Here is a 22,760-nt window from a genome sequence, read left to right on the forward strand (position 1 = left end):
TCCCATAGCATTGAGCGGCCGCCAAACTGACTCAGCAAGTGCCGGCGATTCTCACAAGTAAGTGTTGTCTCCCATATTTACGCCGCAACCTGCAGTCTATGCCCCAACCACGTTTTGTACCCTGCCCGGACACGGAAACCTGAGGACCCGAAGATCGTTTTCCTTCGCTAGAGTAGAGGAGAAGCCAGAGCGACGTTGGTTACCGTAAATCTTCTTATAGAGGCGCAAAGCAAACAGAACTAAAGGACTTCATGTTTGGTAAAGCCACTTTCTGAGGAGCAAAGTGTACGCTTGGGAAGGCACGAAGTTTGCCGTGGAGTGCACACATATGGGAGCACGCGTCTTGGTCCAATGACATTCGCAAAGAATTATTGAGGAATTTATTACCACAAACTCTGTTGGAGAGGCGCAAGGTGAACATGGAGGGAAGCGTCTGATTCACAGTGGTGTGCTGGCATATGAAAAGGGGAACTTGAAAGGAAGCATATAATGGATCCCAGTGAGTTGCAGTGGGACGCAGTGTGAACTTTGTGTCAAGGGATCGCACCTACTGGATCCTACACGCATAAAGCTATGGCAGCTCTACCAGGCATAGCGGGCCCACCTATATTCATGCCGACCCCAGGAGCAGCAAAGATAGCTTGGCCTCAGTGGCGCAAGGGGTTTATGCACTATATGAAAGCTGCCGGTGGAACGTCATATTCCAGCGAGAGAAAAGTGGCATTATTGTTACATTTCCTAGGATACGAGAGTCAAAGAATTTTTGAAACCCTCCTCAGCAGACTGGTGATGGCAGCGGTGATGACCTGAATGAATTCGAATTGGCCTTAGTGAAGCTCAACAAGCACTTCAACCCCAAAACCAGTACGATCCTGGAGCGATACAATTTCCGCATGCGAGTACAAGGCCATGGGGAATCCGTTGAAAATTACGTGACAGCACTTCGCCATCTGGCTCTGACATGTAAGTTCCAAGAGGCATCCTCCGCCAGTGTAATTGGAAGTAGCGCCGCCACCAGAATATTTGGAGGTAGCCCCTCCGACAGTGTAATTGGAGGTAGCGCCCCTCCAGAGTATTTAGCGGTAAGACCTCCGCCAGTCTAATTGGGTAGCGTCCCGCCAGGATCCCAGTGTAGCTGGAGGCAACACCTCCGCCTGAGTAATTGGAGGTAGCGCCCCACCAGAGTATGTGTAGGTAGCGCTTTCGCTTGTGTCATTTGGTAGCGCCCTGCCAGAGTATTTGGAGGTAGCGCCTCTGCCAGAATACTTGGAGGTAGCGCCTCCACGTGAGTAATTGGAGGTAGCGCCTCTGCCATTGTGATTGGAGGTAGTGCCTCCGCAAGAGTATTTTGAGGTAGCATGTAGCGCCTCTGCTAGAGTATTTGGAGGTGGCGTATCCACCAGTGCGATTGCAGATATCACCCCATATGCTTGAAGGTGTAGGTGGGTGTGAAGTAGGGTGAAGTAGGGAGAGTGCCCCACAGAATTGATATTCCCCATGCTGGTGATGGATGTGGAAAGGAGGGGAATATACTGTGGTGTGCTTGTCCGTGTGTGTTGACGTTTGAGAAGAAGGGAGATATGTTGTGTCTATTTGATGTATCTGTGTGGGTGCAGTGTGAATCAGTAAAAGAAGGAGATGTGTTATATCGTGCCTGAGTGTGTTTGTAATGTTTATCAGTAAAGGAAGGAGATGTGTTGTGATGTGCTTGTCTCTGCATGTGAAAGCTGGTGATGTCATGTGGAGTGTTGCCTTGTGAATGTCGGAATGTTTACCCAAGGATTCCACACCCAGCCATTTAGAGCTCCCCAGCCTGGGTGATGAGAGCCAGTGTTATGTCCTGTCCACTTATGTATATAAATTCATGTAACTGTGACTTAAGCACTTGTAATAAACATATAAGTAATCCCAAGAAGCCTGGAAGTCACTTTATAACATTGGGCAGCAGTGTTCCTTTAAAATGTGTGCAGCGCACGAGCACCTTTCCAGGCCGCTACTGCCACACACTTTTCATGGGAACACATCCGTTTTGCTCACTTTGGATTCCGGGAACGCAACGGTATAACGTTGCAACGGTTGACACGTAGCGTTGTGTCAACGAAACGCTCCGTTCGTGTCCCACCTCGTCGCCAGATGTTGTGGGCTGCCCCGTGCTAGCACACACGCACGCACATTCGCACAAGGAGACACGAGAAACGCGTGTGTGTCGTCCGGAGTCCCGGTGGCAACTGCCGCACGGACGTTCTTTATTACGAACGCGCATGCGCGACCCAGAGCGAAGCTCGCGCATGCGTCGTTCGTGGTTGCGACGTCACAGTCACCATCTCTCATGTCATGTGGAGAGGGACACAGGAAGGGGAGGGGCGGGCAGTGGGAGGGAAACGTCAGTTCTGGTTTTCTGTTAATGAATAAAGACGTGTTGAATCCTCTCTCACGCTTCCACCTCTTTGTGACACCAAGTTAGGCGGGAGGCCCGATCAGAGATAGCAGGGTCCACCTTTAAATTCCACACTGGCGACGAGGCGTATCCAAACGACTACGCTTGTGCACCCCGCGCTTGTGGCTCGTGGAGAAAGAACGACACTGTGAGCTACTGTGCATTCCAGGCAGCCATTCTGGTGGGAAGGACTCCCCAGCACCGGTGTGAGTCAAGGCGGGTAGGAGCGCGCAAGCTCCCTGCCAGCTGTTGCACCATCCACTGGTCACCTTACGCACACGAATACCCGTGCAACCACTAAGCCCTCACTCCCCCAAGCAGCACGGCAGTAGCTGTACAACTAGAACACACAAGGGCATCCAATGCGCTATGGTCATACTCACCCATTGCAATGTTGGCAGCTGCCCTGGCGTCTTGGAGACAGTCGACAGAGACGCCAGCCTTTTTCTTTGCTTCATCACGCCCCCAGGAAGACCCGGCAGTGTTTTGTAAACTCGGGTCATGTGACAAGGAAACGTGCTACATCATCAGTCATGTGATGGGGGTCATGTGACACTCCTAGGCCCCTTCAAAACCGGAGAGGGAACGCTGATTCAGTGCTTCACAGCTGACCCAATCAGGCACTGTTCGCCGTCTTCCTGTCTCCACATCTTGATTCTGGACTACGGACTGTTCTTCTTGGATTCCTCTGTCAAGCCCTCAGATACTGTTTTTGCTCTGCTGTTTCAGAACCTTTTGAACTGTGTTTTGGATTCCTTTGGATTACCCCCGGTTTTGACGAACTTGGCTGGCTTTTGACCTTGGAACTCTTAACTGACTGTTTTCGGATTTCCTCTTCTGTAACATTTTGGAGTACCCTCTCCATACAGGTTTTGCAGTGCCAAATTCTACAGCAATCTTCCAGTACTACGCCTACCCGCTGCTGCTTGCTACACTCTGCAGCCACACGGAAAACCTCCATTTTCATCTGTGCTCTTCCCGTCCCCAGACTCCACCTTGGTAAGCCGTTGACATTTGTTACCTCGCTATTCAGTGTATTGTTTGCCATTGTACTGACCCATTGCTTTCTTTACAGCGGTTGAGGGGTCACCGGTGTTCCTGGTTCCTGCCGTTCTTCAGCACTCAAAAAACCTGTGGCCTTAAGGATCACTCAGGAAGTTATTTGTATCTTTCTGAGTGGAACTTGTGGACAGAGGCCCCATAATATTCACAACCATTAAGTCATAACAGACTGTGAAGCCGACAGGTCATTCAGATTATGGAGGCATCGGCTGGGGACCCCGTGGCCGCTCTTATGCAAGCAGTTACTACCTTGAGGGCCGATATGGCCGCAGCCACCACGGTGTTACACCACCGCCTTGACTCCCTTCAGAGTGCTCGCCATCCCCTACCTCCTGATTCCGAATTTGGGGACCTCACACCTCCAGCCCCTGGTCCTTCTGCCACCCCTTCCATCATCACACCAGTAATTGCTCCCACTCCTTTTCCTTTAGCACCCCCTGAAAGATTCCTGGGAGACCGCAGGAAATTCCGTACATTTCTGAATCAATGTAAATTACATTTTCTTTGTAGACCTTCAGCGTTCCCTGATGCACCTGCCAAAGCTGCGTTTTTGCTTTCCTATTTGTCTGGCGTCGCCGCCACAGGGGCCAACCCATTACTTGAAAACGATCATCCAGCCCTTTATGACTTTGACCTTCTAGTGACTGAAATGTCTAAGGTTTTTGACACCAGACACAAAGCTCAATCCAGAGATTTGGAATTACTTGATCTCTCTCAGGGGAAAAGCACCCTTATAGAATACATAACACGATTCAACCAGTTAGCGGCAGAAACATCCTGGCCCGAAAACAAAAAGGCTGTAGTATTTTACAGAGGTCTAAGTGGCTCCATTAAGGATGCTTTGGCACTGGTGCAGTCGCTTCCGACTCAGTACTCTGATCTGGTTGATCTAACACTCCAGTTAGACGCTCGGCGCACCGAGCGCAAGGCAGAAGTCAGATTCTCAGGTACACAGTTGTCGGTTCTTCCTGATGTAGCCAGCAAACCCATGCAAGTGGGTGGAATACGTAGCCCTATAACTATGACGGAACGGGAAAGGTGGAGACCCGACAACGCTTGCTTTTATTGTGGACTTAATGGACATTATGTCAAGAATTGTCCACGCCGTCCAAAGCAAAACAATCCGGGTTTTTCCGACTGCTCGTCCCTGAATATGGGGGCCAGGACGAGTTCTCCACAGTCTCCCTCTTTTTCTCCTCCGGCATTTGGGCCTATTAGACCAGTCACAGTCCACGCCTTATTAAAGCCTACTCCTGACACAATGCACCCCGTTCAGATTATCATTGATTCCGGGGCCACTGGCTGCTTTATCGACATACAAATGGCTTATGTCTTGAACCTTCCACTAGTTACCAAGGAGTTTCCCGAGCCTGTACAGGCTGTGGATGGGACTTCCCTTGCTTCTGGACCTATTCGACAACAGACTGCTCCCATGGAAGTAGTCATCCAGGAAAAACATAGGGAAACACTTGCCTTTGACCTCATAACCACCCCTCAGTTTGGTATCATTCTTGGTATCCCTTGGTTAAAGAAACATAACCCGTTAATCAATTGGGGTACTGGCCAGGTTTGTTTTGAATCTGAAGTATGCCAACATTTTTGTCTAATCAAGAGAGAGGAGGTAATCGATACACCTGCTGCTGCGTTGGGTGCAGTATCACATCTGACCCTATCTGTGACTGATGAACACCACTCTTCCACTTTGCACATGGTTGGTGCTGTCTTTTCCAACATACCTCCAGTTTATCACAAGTTTTTGTCAGTCTTCGACAAGGGCACCGCAGAGAGTTTATCTCCAGACAGACCCTACGATTGCCCCATAGATCTGGTCCCTAACGCTCAGATCCCCAAGGGCCGTATCTATTCTGTATCACCAGTTGAGGATAAAGCCTTGAAAGAATAGTTGCAGGAGGCATTACGTTTGGGCCACATTCAGCCCTCCTCCTCTCCTGCTGCATGCCCTATCTTCTTTGTTCCAAAGAAAGAGGGGGATCTCCGCCCCTGTGTAGACTACAGACATTTGAATGCCATCACTATCAAGGATAGATACCCCATACCTCTCATCACTCCACTCTTGGATAGATTAATACACACCTCCATCTACACCAAATTAGATCTCCGGGGAGCATACAACTTGATGCGTGTCCGCAAAGGGGATGAGTGGAAGACGGCGTTTTGCACCCGACAGGGCTTATTTGAATATCTGGTGATGCCCTTCGGTTTGTGCAACGCCCCTGCCACCTTCCAGCGATTTATGAATGAGGTTTTTGGGGACATTCTGGACAATTATGTGGTGGTCTATTTGGACGATATTCTGATCTTTTCCTCCTCTTTAGACGAACACATCCGTCACGTCCGAGAAGTCCTATCCCGTTTGCGCAAGAATGGGCTATTTTCCAAGCCTGAGAAGTGCCAGTTTCATACCAAAGAAGTAGAATTTCTGGTTTTCCACATTTCACCGGGTGGATTGACTATGAATCTGTCGAAAGTACAAGCCGTTTTGGAATGGCCGGTCCCTGTAAACTTGAAGTCCTTACAGTCTTTCCTGGGCTTTGCCAATTTTTATCTGCGATTTATCCCTGGTTTTTCTACTATAGTGGCACCATTAACTAAATTGACCAGTCCACGTGCTCCATTTATCTGGACCCCCGAACATCAGGCCGCTTTTGAGTCCTTGAAATCTGCGTTTACCTCAGCTCTGGGCCTACAACACCCGGATCCGGAGTTGCCATTCGTTGTCGAGGCAGACGCATCATCCTTTGCTTTGGGAGCGTTATTGTCACAACCCTGCCCAACATCTGGTCATTTACACCCTGCAGCATACCATTCACGCAAGTTTACATCTACTGAGTCCCATTATACAGTTACCAAAAAGGAGCTCCTGGCGATCAAAGACGCATTTCAGGTATGGAGGCACCATTTGATGGGGGCCAAACATCAAGTCACGGTTTTCACTGATCACAGGAATTTGCAAGATCTCGCATCCCTCAAATGCGTCAACAGTCGTCAGGTGCGCTGGCACTTATTCTTCGCAGCTTATGACTTTGTTGTGAAACACCATCCTGGTCTGTCTCATGGTAAAGCAGACGCTCTATCCCGCTCTCCTGGAGGGGTGTCGCTTCCGGTCTTCCCAGAAACGGTGCTTGACCACGGGGATGTAGTTTGCTTATGCACTCCTTCGCCTCCTCTGTTGTCAGCTATACGCACATGGGTTTCCCAACATCCACAACAGTTAGCAGAATGGGATCCCGTGTATCATGATGGTCTGCCTTTTGTTCATAACAGGTTGTTCTTACCCACAAGTGACACTCGAAATCTAGCTATGGAATGGTCTCATGATGCTGCCATCCATGGCCACCCAGGACCACAGCGTACTCTGGATCTACTTAAACGCTGGTGCTGGTGGCCTTCGATGCGGCGTGACGTTGAGAACTATGTCAACACATGCTCAGTGTTTGCCCAGTGTAAGTCCGTAGGGGTCGCCCCTTGGGTCTTTTACAGCCCTTGCCAATTCCCCCCAGACCCTGGCATACCCTTACAATGGATTTTGTGACTGATCTCCCTCGTTCACAGGGTTATGATACAGTGTGGGTTGTAGTAGACGCATACACCAAGATGACTCGCTTTAGTCCTTGTTCTGGTATACCCTCTGCACCTACATTGGCAAGCCTGTTTTTCAAGTCAATTTTTTGTTTATTTGGGCTCTCTACGGTCTTGGTTTCTGACAGAGGTTCACAATTCACATCCCGTTTCTGGCGTGCGCTCACTAAACTATTGGGTATTGATGCACGAATTTCCTCTGCTTACCATCCGGAAACCGACGGCCAGACAGAAAGGGTAAATCAGGCCATGGAACAATACTTACGCTGTCTTTCACTACAACATCAGAAATCATGGGTACACCTGCTACACCTCGTTGAATTCGCCCATAACAACTCTTTGCACTCCTCTACTGGCTTTTCCCCGTTCTACTCCCTCTGTGGCCAACACCCCCATACATTGCCCATTCCCGATTATGCATCCTCTTGTGCTCCTGCTGCCTCCTCTTGTGTTCGTGACTTGGCCACGGTTCACACCCAGACTCTTGCCCATCTGCAGGAAGCCCAGTTGGCCATGAAAGCTTCAGCCGATAGGAAACGGGTCGCTGCTCCTGTTTACCGTGTGGGGAACAGAGTTTGGCTGTCGTCCCGCTATCTACACTTGCCTGGCTGTCGCAAATTACTTCCCAAGTTTGTTGGTCCTTTTCGGGTGTCTGGTGTCCTGAGTCCGGTGGCTTACCGCCTATCTCTTCCTTTAGCCTGGAAGGTCCATCCAGTTTTTCATACTTCCCTCCTGAAACCATCCCCTGGTCCTACGCATCTGGTCTCTCACCCTGCCCCTGTGTCATTGGATGACCCTGATGTTTATGAGGTTGGGGGTATTCTGGGCTCTCGTCTCTTCAGGGGTCAGCTCCAGTACCTCGTGGATTGGTTGGGTTACGGTCCTGAGGAGCGATCTTGGGTTCCTGCTCGGGATGTGCATGCCCCTCGTTTGGTGGCCCAGTTTCATTCAGATTTTCCTGCTTGCCCACGGGGTCGTGGGCCTTTGGGGGGGGCTCCGTTACACCATCTACTGGTCACCTTACGCACACGAATACCCGTGCAACCACAAAGCCCTCACTCCCTCAAGCAGCACGGCAGCGGCTGTACAACAAGAACACACGAGGGCATCCAATGCGCTATGGTCATACTCACCCATTGCAATGTTGGCAGCTGCCCTGGTATCTTGGAGACAGTCGACAGAGACGCCGGCCTTTTTCTTTGCATCATCACGCCCCCAGGAAGACCCGGCAGCGTTTTGTAAACTTGGTCCTCCAGCTCGCGAAATCTACGCACCAGAAAAACCACATGTGTACCAGGCCCCACAGAGGAAGACATCACACTATGACCAGCCTCCCATTGCCTAACAAGGCCAGTGGAGGGGGGAAAGACAATTTAAACTCCCCAGAACTGTCTAGCAGACACACAAATAGACAAAATGTCAGAATATGAATCATTAACAATGCCATTAACACCGGTTCGAGCACTCCCTTCCAGGATGCATGACAGCCTCATAAAGCAGCTGGCCACTAATTTTGACTTCAGTGACACCAGCACTCTAGGCCCATGATGGAAGAGGTGGCTAAGAGACTTTGAGGTGTGTCTCAAAGCCATTGGCCCGGATGATGGTGAAAAAAAGCACAGCTTTCTTATATTTTCTATAGGCACCAATGTGAGAGACATTGTAGACAAACTCCCTGCAAGCGTCACCGACACCTACGCAAATTTGAAGGCAACAATCACAGACTACTTCACACCACACACAAATGTAGATTACGAGAGACACATCTTCCACACCACCAAACAAACCAGAGGGGAGACCATGGACGCTTTCGTGATGCGTTTCAGACTCAAAATGAAGCATTGTGACTTCAACAATTACTCCAGCGAAGAGGCATATGCTCGCAAATCATAGTCGGTGGTGAGAGTGCAGACTTTCGAAAACGACTGCTACAGAAGTCACGAAATTTGGAAGAAATCCTGCGTCTGGCTCGCTCGGACGCCACGCTAGCATCACAGGTGGGAGGACTGGACGACATCAAAATCACCCATGGCAAGCGGGAGTGTATCAACAAGTTGGAAGGAGCATCTAAAGGAAATGCCGACCCATTTTGCTACAGATGCGGCTACGAATACCCACATGAAGGACAATGCACAGCCATGGGTCAACAGTGTTCCGCCTGTGGTGGGAAGAATCATTGCAGAGCAGTATGCCCCATATACCGCAGCAAGATACGAGGTGAAAGATGAAGCGGAAGACCAACACAAGAAAGAGACCAAAGACCGCAAAGTCCACCCCGAACGACCAACCAGACGTACGACACGGCTCATCGCAGGCATAGGGATGACAAGCCAGAAAAAAGAAGGGAACGAACCTCGGGTGACTGGAGAGACAGTAAACCTACCACATGAATGCCAAGGAGAAGACCCAGAAGATACGTCAGATATTTGTTTGAACACTCACAGTCAGACAGTGCCTCCAGTGCGTCCTCAGAGGAAAGCGTCTGAAGAAGCGGAAAACCGAGGGAAGAACCACAGAAAAAGGGATACTTGTATGCTCTAGGCAACCCGACAGCAAAAGAGCACAATCAAACTCTAGTCATACAAATCAATAAGACAGCGGCAGAATTCCTGGTAGATACTGGAGCCACCGTAAATGTAAAAAATGAGGAGGTATATAATAACATACCACACGCCCCACGTTTACAACCCGCAAATGCACTGATCTTCCCCTACAGCTCAAAGACACCTCTGCCCTGCAAAGGTTTTTTCACAGCATCATGCAGCTATAAAGGACAAGCCAAAGACATCCCCATGCACGTCCTGGAAGCTGCCACTGAAAGCGGATGTATCTTAAGATACAAGGCCACAATTGAGATGGGCCTCATCCACGTTCTCTATAGATTCATGGTGCACAAATACCCAGATCTCACATCAAATATGGAACAAGTATTTCCAGCACTTTTCAAAGGCCTGGGAAAGTTGAAAGGCCGCCAAATCGAACTGCACATCGACACCAACGACACCCCAGTGGCGCAACACTATCAGGGAATCCCCATAAACATATAAAGGCAAGTGGAAGAAGAGTTGACCAAGTTGCTGGAAGCTAACATCATTGAACCAACAGAGGGTCCCACACCATAGGTGTCCCCCATAGTGCCTGTACCCAAGAGAGACTCGACGGACATTTTCATATGCGTGGACATGCGGCGGACCAACAAGGCCATCATGAGAGAATGTCACCAGGCTCTGCGCATCACTGGCATGGTGCACCTCCTCAATGGAGCCACAATCTTCTCCAAGCTGGACCTCAACAACTACTATCAATTGGAGCTCAACAAGGCTTCCCGATATATCACCACGTTTGCCACTCATCTGGGCCTATACAGGTATAAGCGTCTCAGCTTCAGAGTTTCGTCGTCGGCAGACATTTTTCAGTCATAGATCCATAATGTCATCAAACACATACCCAACTGTTTGAACTACAGTGACGACATTCTGGTGTTCGGACAAACCCAAGAACAGCACGCCAACACACTCATGAGAGTGTGCATGGCCCTTGAAGAGGTCCAACTCACTCTAAACAAGGATAAATGTGAGATTAGGAAACAGACACTTTGTTTCTTCGGACACATATTTTCCTCCACGGGTATGACGCCTGACCCAAAAAAGGTCAGCGCACTCACTGACGCCGAACCACCACGCTCCATAACGGACCTCAGATCCTTCTTGGGACTAGCTAGCTACTGAACATGATACATAAAAGACTTTGCATCTGTCAGTGAACCCCTCAGGGCGCTTACCAAGCAAAATACAGAGTTCAAGTGGTCTGAATAATCCCATCATACATTTCAATTAATAAAACACTGCATATCTGACACCAATAACATGGCCTATTTTGACCCAAAGAGGGCCACTGAACTGATAGTGGACGCAAGCCGTGTAGGCCATTTTGACCCAATTGGACGAGAGAGACAACCAGTCCAAACACATTATATCCTACGCCAGCAGGAGCCTATCCAAGACCGATCAGGCATACTCGCAGGCCGAGAAGGAAGGGCTGGCCGTAGTATGGGCCTGTGAACATTTTCATTTATTCTTGTACGGAAAACCCTTTACAATTGTCACAGATCACCAGGCTTTACTGTTCATCTATGTTAATCCTCAAACCAAAATGCCACCATGAATCGCAAGATGGGCTCCGAGGCTACAAGACTATCATTTCTACATAATTCACAGGCCGGGGAAAGATCACAACCCGGCCAACTTCCTCTTGCGACATCCAGGCATGGAATGTTCATCAAAACCATCCACAGCGGATCAATATATTATATACGTGATACAAGGAAACATCCCAAAGGGTCTTGACACGCACTATACAGCTCAAGAAACGAACACTGATCAAGGAATACAGATCGTCTTGAGATGTCTGGCGACCGGGCATTGGAAACAAGCCCGCCAGTTGAAGGAAAGCACGGGGGAGGATACCAAGCAAGATATCACCTGTCCTCTGGCCATTAAGGATGAACTCGCAAAATCCGAAGAAGGTCTGCTGCTCAAGGGCACCAAACTAGTGATCCCACGCAGCCTAAAATATAAGGTCCTAGATCTGGCACATGAAGGACACCGAGGCATAGTGTCCACAATAGGATGTTTAGGCAAAAATGATGGTTCCCTCATCTTGACACCCCAGTAGAGGAGCTGCTTCGAAAATGCCACAGATGCGCTGTCATAAATCCACACACCAGACCAGAGCCGCTGTGCATGAACACACTGCTGGAGGGAGCCTGGAAAGAAATCACTGTGGACTTTTTCGGGCCACTAGAAGGGGGTGAGCACATAATAGTAGCGGTCGATGAATATTCTCGATTCCCAGACATCCAGATTGTGCCGTCCACATCAGCATTCCACACTATCCCCGCTCTCGACAGAATGTTCGCCACCTATGTTATCCCCAAAGTAGTGAAGTCGGACAATGGGCCCCCCTTCACAGGGCAAGACTTCAAGACATTCTCAGAATACATGGGATTCCATCACAGAAAAATAACACCTCTGTGGCCCCAGGCAAATGGCACGGTAGAGCGCTTCTTGAGCAACATCAAACGAGCAACCCGAATTGCTTGACTTACAGGCAAGTCTGTAGAAAAGATGCTATGTCAGTTAATGCAAGATTACAGAAATACCCCATGTAGCACCACCAGGAAAACACCCTCTGAAGTGATGTTTAGGAGAAACATAAGGACCCCTGATCCCACACATAACACAGGAAGACGAAAGGTACAGCAGCGATCGGGCAATACGAGAACAAGACTCTCGACGGAAAACAGAGATGAAAAGAGGAACCGATGAAAGAAGGAGAGCGAAAGAAAATGACCTTGAACCTGGAGACGTGGTCATCGCAAAACAAACCCATATTCGCAAAAATATGGCTGCTTTGGAAAAGAGCCCCTCACCGTCGTGCAAGTGAAGGGATCCCTCATCACAGAAGAATGTGAAAGGAAAACAACAATGAGGAATTCCTCACACTTTAGGTGGACGCCCAGCATCGTGCCAGTTGCCAACCCCACCTCACCAACTCTGCTCACCAAAAGTGATGCACCTTATGAAGGGGACGGAGAAGACTCCAGCGCCGAAGCACCACTCTGGCCAAGTCAGGAACGTAGAGAACAGACGGACCAGCGACCACAAAGAGCTTGTAGGAAACCTCACAGGCTCATCGAAGAAATTAACTCATGTGGGACTTTCAAGTTTAGTATCGGGGTGGTGGTGGTGTTGTCACCATCTCTTATGTCACCTGGAGAGGGACAAAGGGAAACGGGAAGGGGAGGGTGGGCATTGGGAGGGAAACGTCAGTTCTGGTTTGCTGTTAATGAATAAAGACATGTTGAATCCTCTCTCACGCCTCCGCCTCTTTGTGACACCCAGATAGGCGGGAGGCCCGATCAGAGATAGCAGGGTCCACCTTTAAATTCCACACTGGTCAGCCACTGTAAACCTATTTGTGCATGTTGCAGCCAGTCTGGGGATCGAACCTGTGCTCCCTCAATACGCACAATAGAGGTGGCGTCATCACACTTATCTTTGAACCTTGTCGTTTGGTTGATTTTGAACTCTGAAATCCCCGTTTTGGACCTCTTGGAGATTTTGTTTCCCATTGTCCTTGTGCTATGGACGTTGTTCTCTTCGCAAATGTAATGGCGTTTGAAGGACATTGATCATATAGAAGACGTTTACAGGCACATTACTTCCCTCAGTAGAAGCTAGGAGGTTAGGGAGATGGTGTGTGGGCTCTTTGGCGCCACAAAGCCACAGGTGAGGTGATAGTTTCACTTAACAAAAGTCTAGCATACCATCCTCCGTTCCTCCCATCCTCCCACTTTCATCGTGGGTCTTTATATATGTATTTAATGATCCCTAATAAGGGGGAACCAGTATGCAGTTGTCTGCAGTCTTGATAACTGTCTTTCTTTGGTTTCAGAAGCTACGCATAAAAAAGCACTACCCTGTAAGACAAAAAGAATGTTCTGGATCTAAAGGCTTGCATTCGCGCTATTTTGCATTCCCACAATGCTTTGCTCATGTGGCTCTGAACTGGAGGTGCACTTCAAGTGATGTCTACTGGGTGGCATTGTGGCATGTGTGATTTGCCTCAGATGGCTTATTCTGTTTTCACATTTCAGGTGGATGTTTTTTTTAAAGCCTTTTTCAAACCCACCATATCTTTGCTGGTCTTGGCAAAACATGCTCCAATGCTTCAACCAAGAGGATAAGCAGTGCAGGTTCCCCCGTCAATATGTTAGGGACACTGGGAAGTGGGAGGAGCTTTAGCAGAGGTGCGTGACTGACAAGGGTGACTAACGGCGAACATCATCTCTCCAGATGGAAATTGCCATCCCAAGAAGAAGAAGAGGCTGTCAGACTGAACTGCCCTGATGAAGCCTAATATGGGTGAAAACCTGCATGCTGTCGCCTGCAGTCATGAGACCTGCCTGTCTGGGATTGAAAAAGCTATGTTTAAAATAGCAATGCCATGTAAGACAAAGTCAATTTTCTGGAGCAAAAGTCTTGCATTTGGTCTAATGTGCATGCCTGCAATGCTGTACACACCTGGCTCTGACCTCAGCGTTGACATTCCAGTGATGGCTATTGACTGGCGCTAAGGCATGTGTGACTTGGCTCAAATCAATGATTTCTTTGAGTTTCTAAAGTTTATTTTATTCAGATCCAAATTACAAAATCAATAGCCAACAATATAACAATAAACAATACCATTTGAATATGATTCGAAATAAAGCAATTAAATAGGAATTAAAGATAAAACAGAATCAAATCAGATTATATCATAAGGGTCAGTATAAATACCTTATAAATAAGAACATAAAAGAGTTGATATAATGAAAGAAAAGGGGAAGAAAAAAAGGAGGGGAAGGGTTAAGAAAAAAGGAGATTGGTGTATGAACATAATTACTACTTTCACATTTCCTTTAACATCTCCCTCTTTCTATCCGTATATAGATATGGATATATCTGTATGTTTTAGTTATTGGTATCTTTAATAATTTTGTGTTTTCTTGTTCAGTTCCTGGTTTAGGTTCTACATGGAATGGCATGCTCCCAATCACTACTTATTTCCCCTCCATTACTGGGAAACGATGGGGGAAGGTTATGGGGGCATTTAGTATTTAGCATGGACCACCTTATACTGTATCACACTGAGACAAAAAATAAAAAGGTAAAATCCAAAAGAAAAGACGAAAAAACATGTTAAGGTAGGGGTGGAGGATTCACGGAATTCGTGTACCACACACTCCACTGCTCCTTCTTCATTAGTGGGCGAGACATCCTGTACACTTTGCTCCCTTTCACCTGTACCAACCTGTCCGGCCTGCTCCTAGCTATCCCATGTTCAGCTCTTTAGTGTGGCCTCTTTACTTTCAACTCAATATTTTGAGTGGTCACTGGCAGGATGAGGGGCTTGATCAGCCCCACCAGGATTCAAGCCTGCTAAATGCAGTTGACACTTGAATCTGTGCATGTGCAACCCATCCATTGGTCTGGACAACCCGTCCTTTAATCTGGGCAACCCGTCCTTTGGTCTGAGCAACCCGTCCATTGATCTGGGCAACCTGTCCATTGAGCTATCAGCGATCAGCAGATTACTGCGCAGCATATTTTGTTGAAGGAGAATTCGTCATAGTTTTTTGGACAAATTTTGCCGCAAATATATGTGGGGGGTGGGTTTAGGAAAATAATTAATGTAGGGTGGTTAAGGGGATGGGCTGCGGGGGCTCAACCCCTGCATATGTATGCAGACAAAACAAGCTGTAAAAAAAACCATAATGAATTCTTCTTCGAGCTAATGTATTCGATCAAATCACCCTAAACCGAGCTATCTTACCTGGTTACGGTCCTTAGAGACTTGGCTGGAAAGCGAATATCCACCTGCAGTTATTTCCTCCCACCATCTTCCTATTTACTCGGAGAAGGCAGTCCCGGGCAAAGCCGGTAATCCGCACTGATGTAAATTTCTAAGGCTATTAAGCCTGACAGTAATAGGCGAGCCAGATCCTAAGCCCTTTACTGCTACACTGATAAATTATATGCATACAGGAGCCGCAGGCAATGTGATCATGGGCCATGTGGACAGCATACCCATATTGTGGATACCTTGTATATAAAATATAACATTAGAGTGCTACTCAATCGCCCCATTTACTCAAAATATACCTTCTTGAGAAAATCCATGTGTCTAATTATGGTGATACAATAAGGCCTGACTGCGGCTACCATGCGCAGAGATCGACATAAGGGTCTCAGACGAGCAACAGGGGAAGATCAATCTTCCTACGAGATTATCACCTGTGCAGCGCGCGGGAGCGGCATGCACTTAATTGCATAGAGTGGGAAGAGAAGTGCAGATGCACGGGGGAAGAGGACAGAGGAGACGGGCTTGGGTAGTAAAGTGGTAGCAGCATGAAGCCACCGGTGGCACCAATTTAGTGGAATTGTGTTCTATGATTTTTGTGCAGTTGGAGAAATTTCGCAAAATTAAAAAAAATAACATGAAATCAGTATGTCTTCAAGAATAAAGTCTGTAAATATACTTCAGGGTTCAGAATGTGCCCTCGCCACTAGCCACTGGCTTGCGATAATTTACTCTTGCCGAGGAAGAAATGGTGCACTGAATGGCTCTGTGGAATTGAGGTGGCCAGTAACTTTTTAAGGCTGCCCGGTCGGTAGCTTAAAACTTGAGATTTGTATCCGTGACTATACCATTTCAAAATCTTCAAAATTGTTCATAAAAATGCAAGAACAGCAACTTTTTGCTGAATGGAAATTCAGGAGTTTTCCACTTGTTAAATTGCTAACAAAAATCTGCCAACTTCGTGCTGGAGCACTGAGCTGAAAAAGCACAACTGCAATTCACTTTTTACTGGATTATTTGACTTCTTCTTAACTTTCCCAGTGGCCTACATAATAATCACGCTTTGTTTATCTCGTAGTTTTGTTCTGTTTATTTTGGAATAATTTAAAGAAGTTAAATTAACTATAATGTGAATCAAATATGTGTATTTGATTTTGTTCTATAGGTACTATTTCTGAATACATATTGAATAGTAAGATCTCCTGCCGCCAGCATATCAACATAAAGGCCAAAACTGCCTGGTGCCAACTAGCCCACCTCTGGAAGGTAAAATCCTTCATTACACCTGATATGATATGACATTTATAACACGCCTATACACAAGTGTTTGAAGGCGCGAAACCTGTGGACTTCTAAACCACAGTCTCCAACATCAATTGAGAACACATCCTCCTCGCCATAGTTCTGGAGGTTCTAGGCCATCTCCGGGTTCGAGACAAAACAGGATACAGGCTTTCCTGTGCTACCACTACAGTGGCAACATGGACTGCTTTTATTTCAGGAAGGAACTGAAGGGTTTACTCTCCAGTCAACATATGTATGTGCCATTAGTGCATTACATCCCGCCCCATGGACCGAACATCCGGTCCACATATTGCGCCTGTCCGCTCCTTAGCTCCTATGCTACGCTCAACGATATGTGCACTGCTCCCTTGCTTCCTTGCTTGGTTTGGGCTACATAAATCCTCAATACAAATGCAACTATCAAACATAATCGACACCCTTCATATCCCTATACGAGTCTCTGTCGGCCTGTCTCCCACCCACTCAAGTCACTGATACCTCAACAACCATATATGTTTAACCACTTTTACTCGTAGCCATTTAAAGTGGTGTAGCATCAGATAAAATTCGCACTGCACCTGTCATCATTTTTGTGCCAATCAGAAAAAGAATGCCCTTTTTTCCTTTGTACCAATTTGCCGCCAGCTGCAAGATGGTGAATGGTGGTCTGGTCATGCCAGAACAGTACTTGCTTTTAAGATATAAGCTAAGTCAATATTTCCCTTCTAACTGAGACAACTGCAAAGGGATCTGCTTTTTGTCCAATATATATATATATATATATTCATATTCAAGAAAAAAACTTCAGTTTTAGAGACGTGAGAACTTAATGCAACAAAACCCCTGACATTCAGCTAAAGCCACCTTTACTTCATGCACCCTGTTGCGCAGACTATGACCATGATGATGACAGAAATAAGATCACAGGACTGCACTGCAAAAAATAAAGCCACCTCCCATACAGCCTTGAACCCTGGTTTGTCAGAGATCAAGGACCAGCATGTAACCACTAGACCACAATGGTTTGGTGCTTCATGGTGCATACATTTCATATTTTGCCTATAATTTAATATGTTCAATGATAAAAGGCTAGGTATGAAACTTGTGAAAATCCAAACAGTAACATCATTTTACCATAATGGGTCAGTGCTGTGTCTTGAACTCCTAGAACCAGGTTTCTCTGATGGCAGGGTACAGCACAACTGTGATGTTTGTTTCATTTGTTCTGTTTTATAATGTTGCCCAGAGACGGTGTAGTCCTCTTTTAGAATATATGTACAGTGTAAGAGGGAATGTGTGGTGTTAGGGTGTGCATGTCATCTGAGAGGGTGTGCATGCAATGTGTGTGTGTTTGATGTGAGTGTGTGTGTGTGTGCACATGGTGTAAAGTTGTTTGTGAGGGATAGTTGCAAGCAGTTTATAATGTTGCAGTAAATAAATGTGTTTCATGTTTAATACGTGTTCAATTCTGCAACGACGGTGTGATACATGTCCCATCTTGTTTTATAATGTTGCAGTAAATACATCTTTTTCACTTTTAATCCATATTCCAAAATGCAAAGTGCCTGCAGGTTCATGCCAATTGGGACCTTTAGCGCCAAAACATCCTTGCGCCAAGAGGTCCCTGCCCCCAACTGGTTGCATCTAACTGGGTGTGCCCAAACAGAAACTGCGGCGAAAAGGTCACGCCATAACGGCGTGCACCTAACTGGCCATGCCGAAATGTCCTGTCCCATGCTCCAAGTACCTTGTTTTATGGCCGGTCTCTTGGTGACTGTTGTGATACATCGCATGACCGAAAACTAACAACCACGTTTAAGCAGCAAGGAAACAGGGAAAAAATTATTAGTGCAACAATAACATATGCCCCGGTACTTTCTGCACCCATAGCGAAAATCAAGAGCTGGCACCCATGAATATATGCACAGCACTGCTTAGCTTCAAAGTGAGGAAGTGGCCAGCCCCCTCAGGCCATGTGCTCTAAGTGGTCTTGTAACATTGGTCCTCATTACAAGTTTGCCGGTCGGGTAACAACGGTGCCGGTAAGCTAACAGCACCATTGTTACCTGACCGGCAAAATACAAGGTCTGCAAGTGGGTGCCTTTCCGCCTGCCAGGTCTGACCTGGCGGTCGGAATGGCACCCACTCGCAGACCTTCACGGATGCACCGGCACCATTCACGAATGGTGCCGGTGTATCCGTCCTCCCCATTCTCATTGAGTCCAATGGGACTTGAATGGGAATGGGGAGTAATTTTTTCCGGCGCTCGGCAATAGGAAATTACCGTGACCCCCGGGGCTGTAATGCCCCGGTAGGTGCCCCATTGCCAAATGACAGAAAAAAAATGACTCGGGCGGCAGCCGTGCTGGTATTTACCGGCTGGCCCGGCTATCGCTGGACTCATAATGAGCCCCATTGCCTCTTTATTAGGCACCATGGCCTGAGGGAGCTGGCCTTTTTTCCTCATTTTGAAGTTAAGCAGGGTCAGTCCTGGTTATTGCGTGGATGGGAGAACTGGGTCACCAGTCATTTTTTACCCGCGATGTCACTGTAGCTGTACAAATATCTATTTTTTTCATTATGTATAAAACATTGCAGGCTTTGAGAACTCCCAAGGTTATTAGTTAATGCCCTGTGCGATTAAATTATTTGCAGAGGATCCCACACTTTGGTTAAGCAACGTCCTACAAGCACCTTGTTTTGTGGCCGGTCTCTTGGTGACTGTTGCGATACATTGCACGCACCCAACTACCCACATTTAAGCAGCACAGAAAAGGGTAAAAAATTATCGGCTGCAAAAATAACATATACCAAGGTATACCAAGGAAAATCAAAAGCTGGCACCCATGAATATACGCACAGTATGTGGCGACATATTTTAAAGTGAAAAATACAAATGTAGTTCGATTGACCTTCTCCTTAGAAGAAAGTGTGCAAGACAAAATAGCAATGAACTTTAAAAAAAAGTAATGAACACCAGAAAAATAACCTGAGAGATTAAATCCTTCAATAAATATGCTGGCAAAGTATAAAAGGTGCTCATCATTTAAACCCAGCAATCTGTAGTGAAATCTTGCATGGAAAACAAAATCCCAATATGAAACTAGAGCTTGTGGTGTTGTGGGTAAGCGTCTGCACTGGGTACATGACAACCTCGGAACCTTACTAACCGCCACCTGAAAAAAGGTTAAACTGTCCACCCACATGTGTCCTTTGCTAGTGCCCTGAAGAGCAACCCCAATCAAGGGACAATAACTTCACCAGTGTCCAGGATTGCAAACTCTCTTGCCACATCGTGGGCAAATACTCATGGCTTACTTGCCCTCTCATCATTCCCCCTCCTCACCCCCATGTCTGTCTTTCAACAATACTTTGCTTTATAAAGCTAACTTCAAAAGTACACATACCATAGTGTCACTCAAATATATACATTCTTATATGACTATGTTAGGCAAAAGTGTACAATTGTGTCATTATTCCCTCACATCTTGACTGTGAGACCACAAATACCAGAATGCAATTCATCAAAAGGCAAAATAATTGTCTCTGAGTGCAAGACTGACAGTCGCACAGTTTAAAAAAGAATGCTGATGCCGTGTGTTATGAGATATTTAAAACTTTGAGAGCTCACAATGTATTAGGCACCGTTATTTATGCATGAGCGATGCTTAGCCGTGGCTGACTTTGCAGCCACGTCTGACTTTGCAGCCACGTCTAAATGCCCTTATTCTAAATAATTTCACATGACTTCACTACAACAAACCTTGCGACTTCCCACTTGCGTTGCGTTTCTTTTAATTAAATTAGTTAAATAACAAAAAAAACATATAGCCTTGAACCCTTGTCTGCCAGAGTTCAAGGCCCAACAATTAACCACTAAGCCACAAAGGCATGGCGCGCCACAAGGCATACCGTTCATACTTAGCCTATAATTTAATATGTTCAATGATAAAACGTAAGGTATGAAACTTGTGAAAATACAAACAACAACATCATTGTAGCATAATGGTTAAGTGCTACGCCTGGAACTCCTTAAGGCCATGGTTCTCTGATAGTGTCTGGCATAAATGTGATTTTCTTTAATTTAATTTTTTCTATTTTCTAAAAATGCAGATGCTGTGTTTTATGAGATATTTAAAACTAAGAAAATACACAGCATTCAGGACCGTGGACTGTCTGCCATCCAAGCAATAACCGGGACCGACCCTGCTTAGTTTCAAAGTGAGGAAGGATTCAGCCCGCTTAGTGCTCTTCTAAGGGGTTCCCATGTATTAGGCAACATGGCCTTAGTGGGCTGACACCTTCCTCGCTTTGAAACTAAGCAGGGTTTGTCCCAATTACTGCAGTGGTGGGAAACCCACTGTTGCTGTACAAATACCTGATTTTTTCTTTTTATTGTTGACTGGGAGACTACAAATACCGGAATGCAATACAGCAAAAGGCAGAAAATTGTCTCTGAGTGCAAAACCTTCAAGGCCATCCATACAATAACCAGGGCTGACCCTGCTTAGTTTCAAAGCAAGGAAGCAAAGGGCCAGCCCATTAGTCTTAGTGGTCTTGTAAGTTTGGTTTATTTATCAGGCAACATGGCCTGAGGAGGCTGACCCCTTTCTCAATTAAAAGCTAAACAGAGTATGTCCTGGTTACTGTATGAATGGGAGACATGGATGGCAATGGAGTTTCTGGACTTGGCCTTCTGCCATGGCCAGTGATTTTCAACCCCAACGTCACTATAGTTATAAAAATATCTTTGAAAACATATATATTAAACAAGTAACCGCGGGTACCAAACTCTGTAGTCCTTTGTGACCTCAGATATAGCAGCGAATATCGGCAAAACAGCTGAAAAGAAATGCTTTCCTGCCCCCCAGGCTATTACCAAGTGCCCCCCATCTGTGCCAGCTCCCCCCACTCCTCAGACAGCCTCCTCACCTCCCATGCTCTTTCCCTTTCACCCCAGAGCATGTGCTGCTTGTGTGACGCAGTTTGCTTTCAGATGTCGGCTATTCGCGGCTATAGTCGAGGCTACAGAAACCTTTGGGCTGCGTTGCAGACTCGGTCCCTGGACCCTCCAAATACTAAATTTCACTCAGTGCTTTCTAGCCATCCGCCCACCTCTACCCTGGTGGCATTTGTATGTTTTTTGACCTGCAAATAGCTTTTTACTACATTTAATTTTCCCATAGCATCGAATTACTCTCTCATCGAGAGAAAAACAAGATGGCAGTCGTTTATTTTCAGAAAACTATGATCCTGCAATGCACCATGGGAGATATAACTATACTTTTTGGAGCAGGGGGCATGCCTTCTATGTCAATTTTTAAATAACCACAGCACGGAATAACCCAAATCACTCATGTCGTGTGAGTCAACGCTTTGTGTCCAATTTGTTTCGGACCTGGTCCAAATCCGTCCAGCGGTTTGGGCTGTATGCTTTGGCTAAAAGTGGGCTTTTTTGTCTATGGGAAAATGAATGAGAAGTGGGCTGCACTTTTGGAGAAAATAAATAATCTTCACGAAACTTTGCAGTCTGAGGGGGCCTGCAGACCTTTAATCACTTTTGAAATTCCGGCTAAACCCGTTACTCGAATCAAACGTTATTAACAATAGAATTTTGAGGGGTTCCTATGTGTCTCTGACTCACCTTAACTATACGGCGGGTATCGCTGTCCTAAAATATATATATATATATATATATATATATATACTGACATCATAGAATCTTAGCACCTCCAATTCCAAATGTACAGGGAGGACGGCCAAATGAACCCCCAGAGTGTGTGAGGGGAGGGTTCACTGACAACGACTCCTGGCTCCTTAGTGGGCAAAGAAAGACTGGGGTACAACCAGTGGGGATGCTTGATTACCCCTTCAAAGCTTAATTTGCCTGTGGCATGAAAACCCTTGCACCACCCTGACCCCCTCTAGTTAAGTCGTATCTCAGAACATCTCTCCATATCCTGTGATGCCAGGG

The 22,760-nt window shown here is 46.7% G+C and overlaps 1 protein-coding gene across 2 annotated transcripts in view; it reads right to left on the reverse strand.

Annotated features, from left to right (window-relative positions):
* LOC138566244 (rab GDP dissociation inhibitor alpha-like) overlaps positions 1-22,760 on the reverse strand; it is a 398,413-nt gene that overhangs the window by 270,808 nt on the left and 104,845 nt on the right. The window contains exon 1 of one of the 2 annotated variants that reach the window (XM_069643322.1): positions 15,476-15,583. The exons of the other annotated variant lie outside the window; for it this stretch is intronic. The gene's annotated coding sequence lies outside the window, so the exon portion shown is untranslated. Of the gene's footprint in view, positions 1-15,475; positions 15,584-22,760 lie in introns of those variants that run through there. 2 annotated transcript variants of the gene reach the window in all.

This window comes from Ambystoma mexicanum, chromosome 2p, assembly GCF_040938575.1.
Source record: "Ambystoma mexicanum isolate Mex_15411 chromosome 2p, UKY_AmexF1_1, whole genome shotgun sequence".
NCBI classification, from domain to species: Eukaryota; Metazoa; Chordata; class Amphibia; order Caudata; family Ambystomatidae; genus Ambystoma; species Ambystoma mexicanum.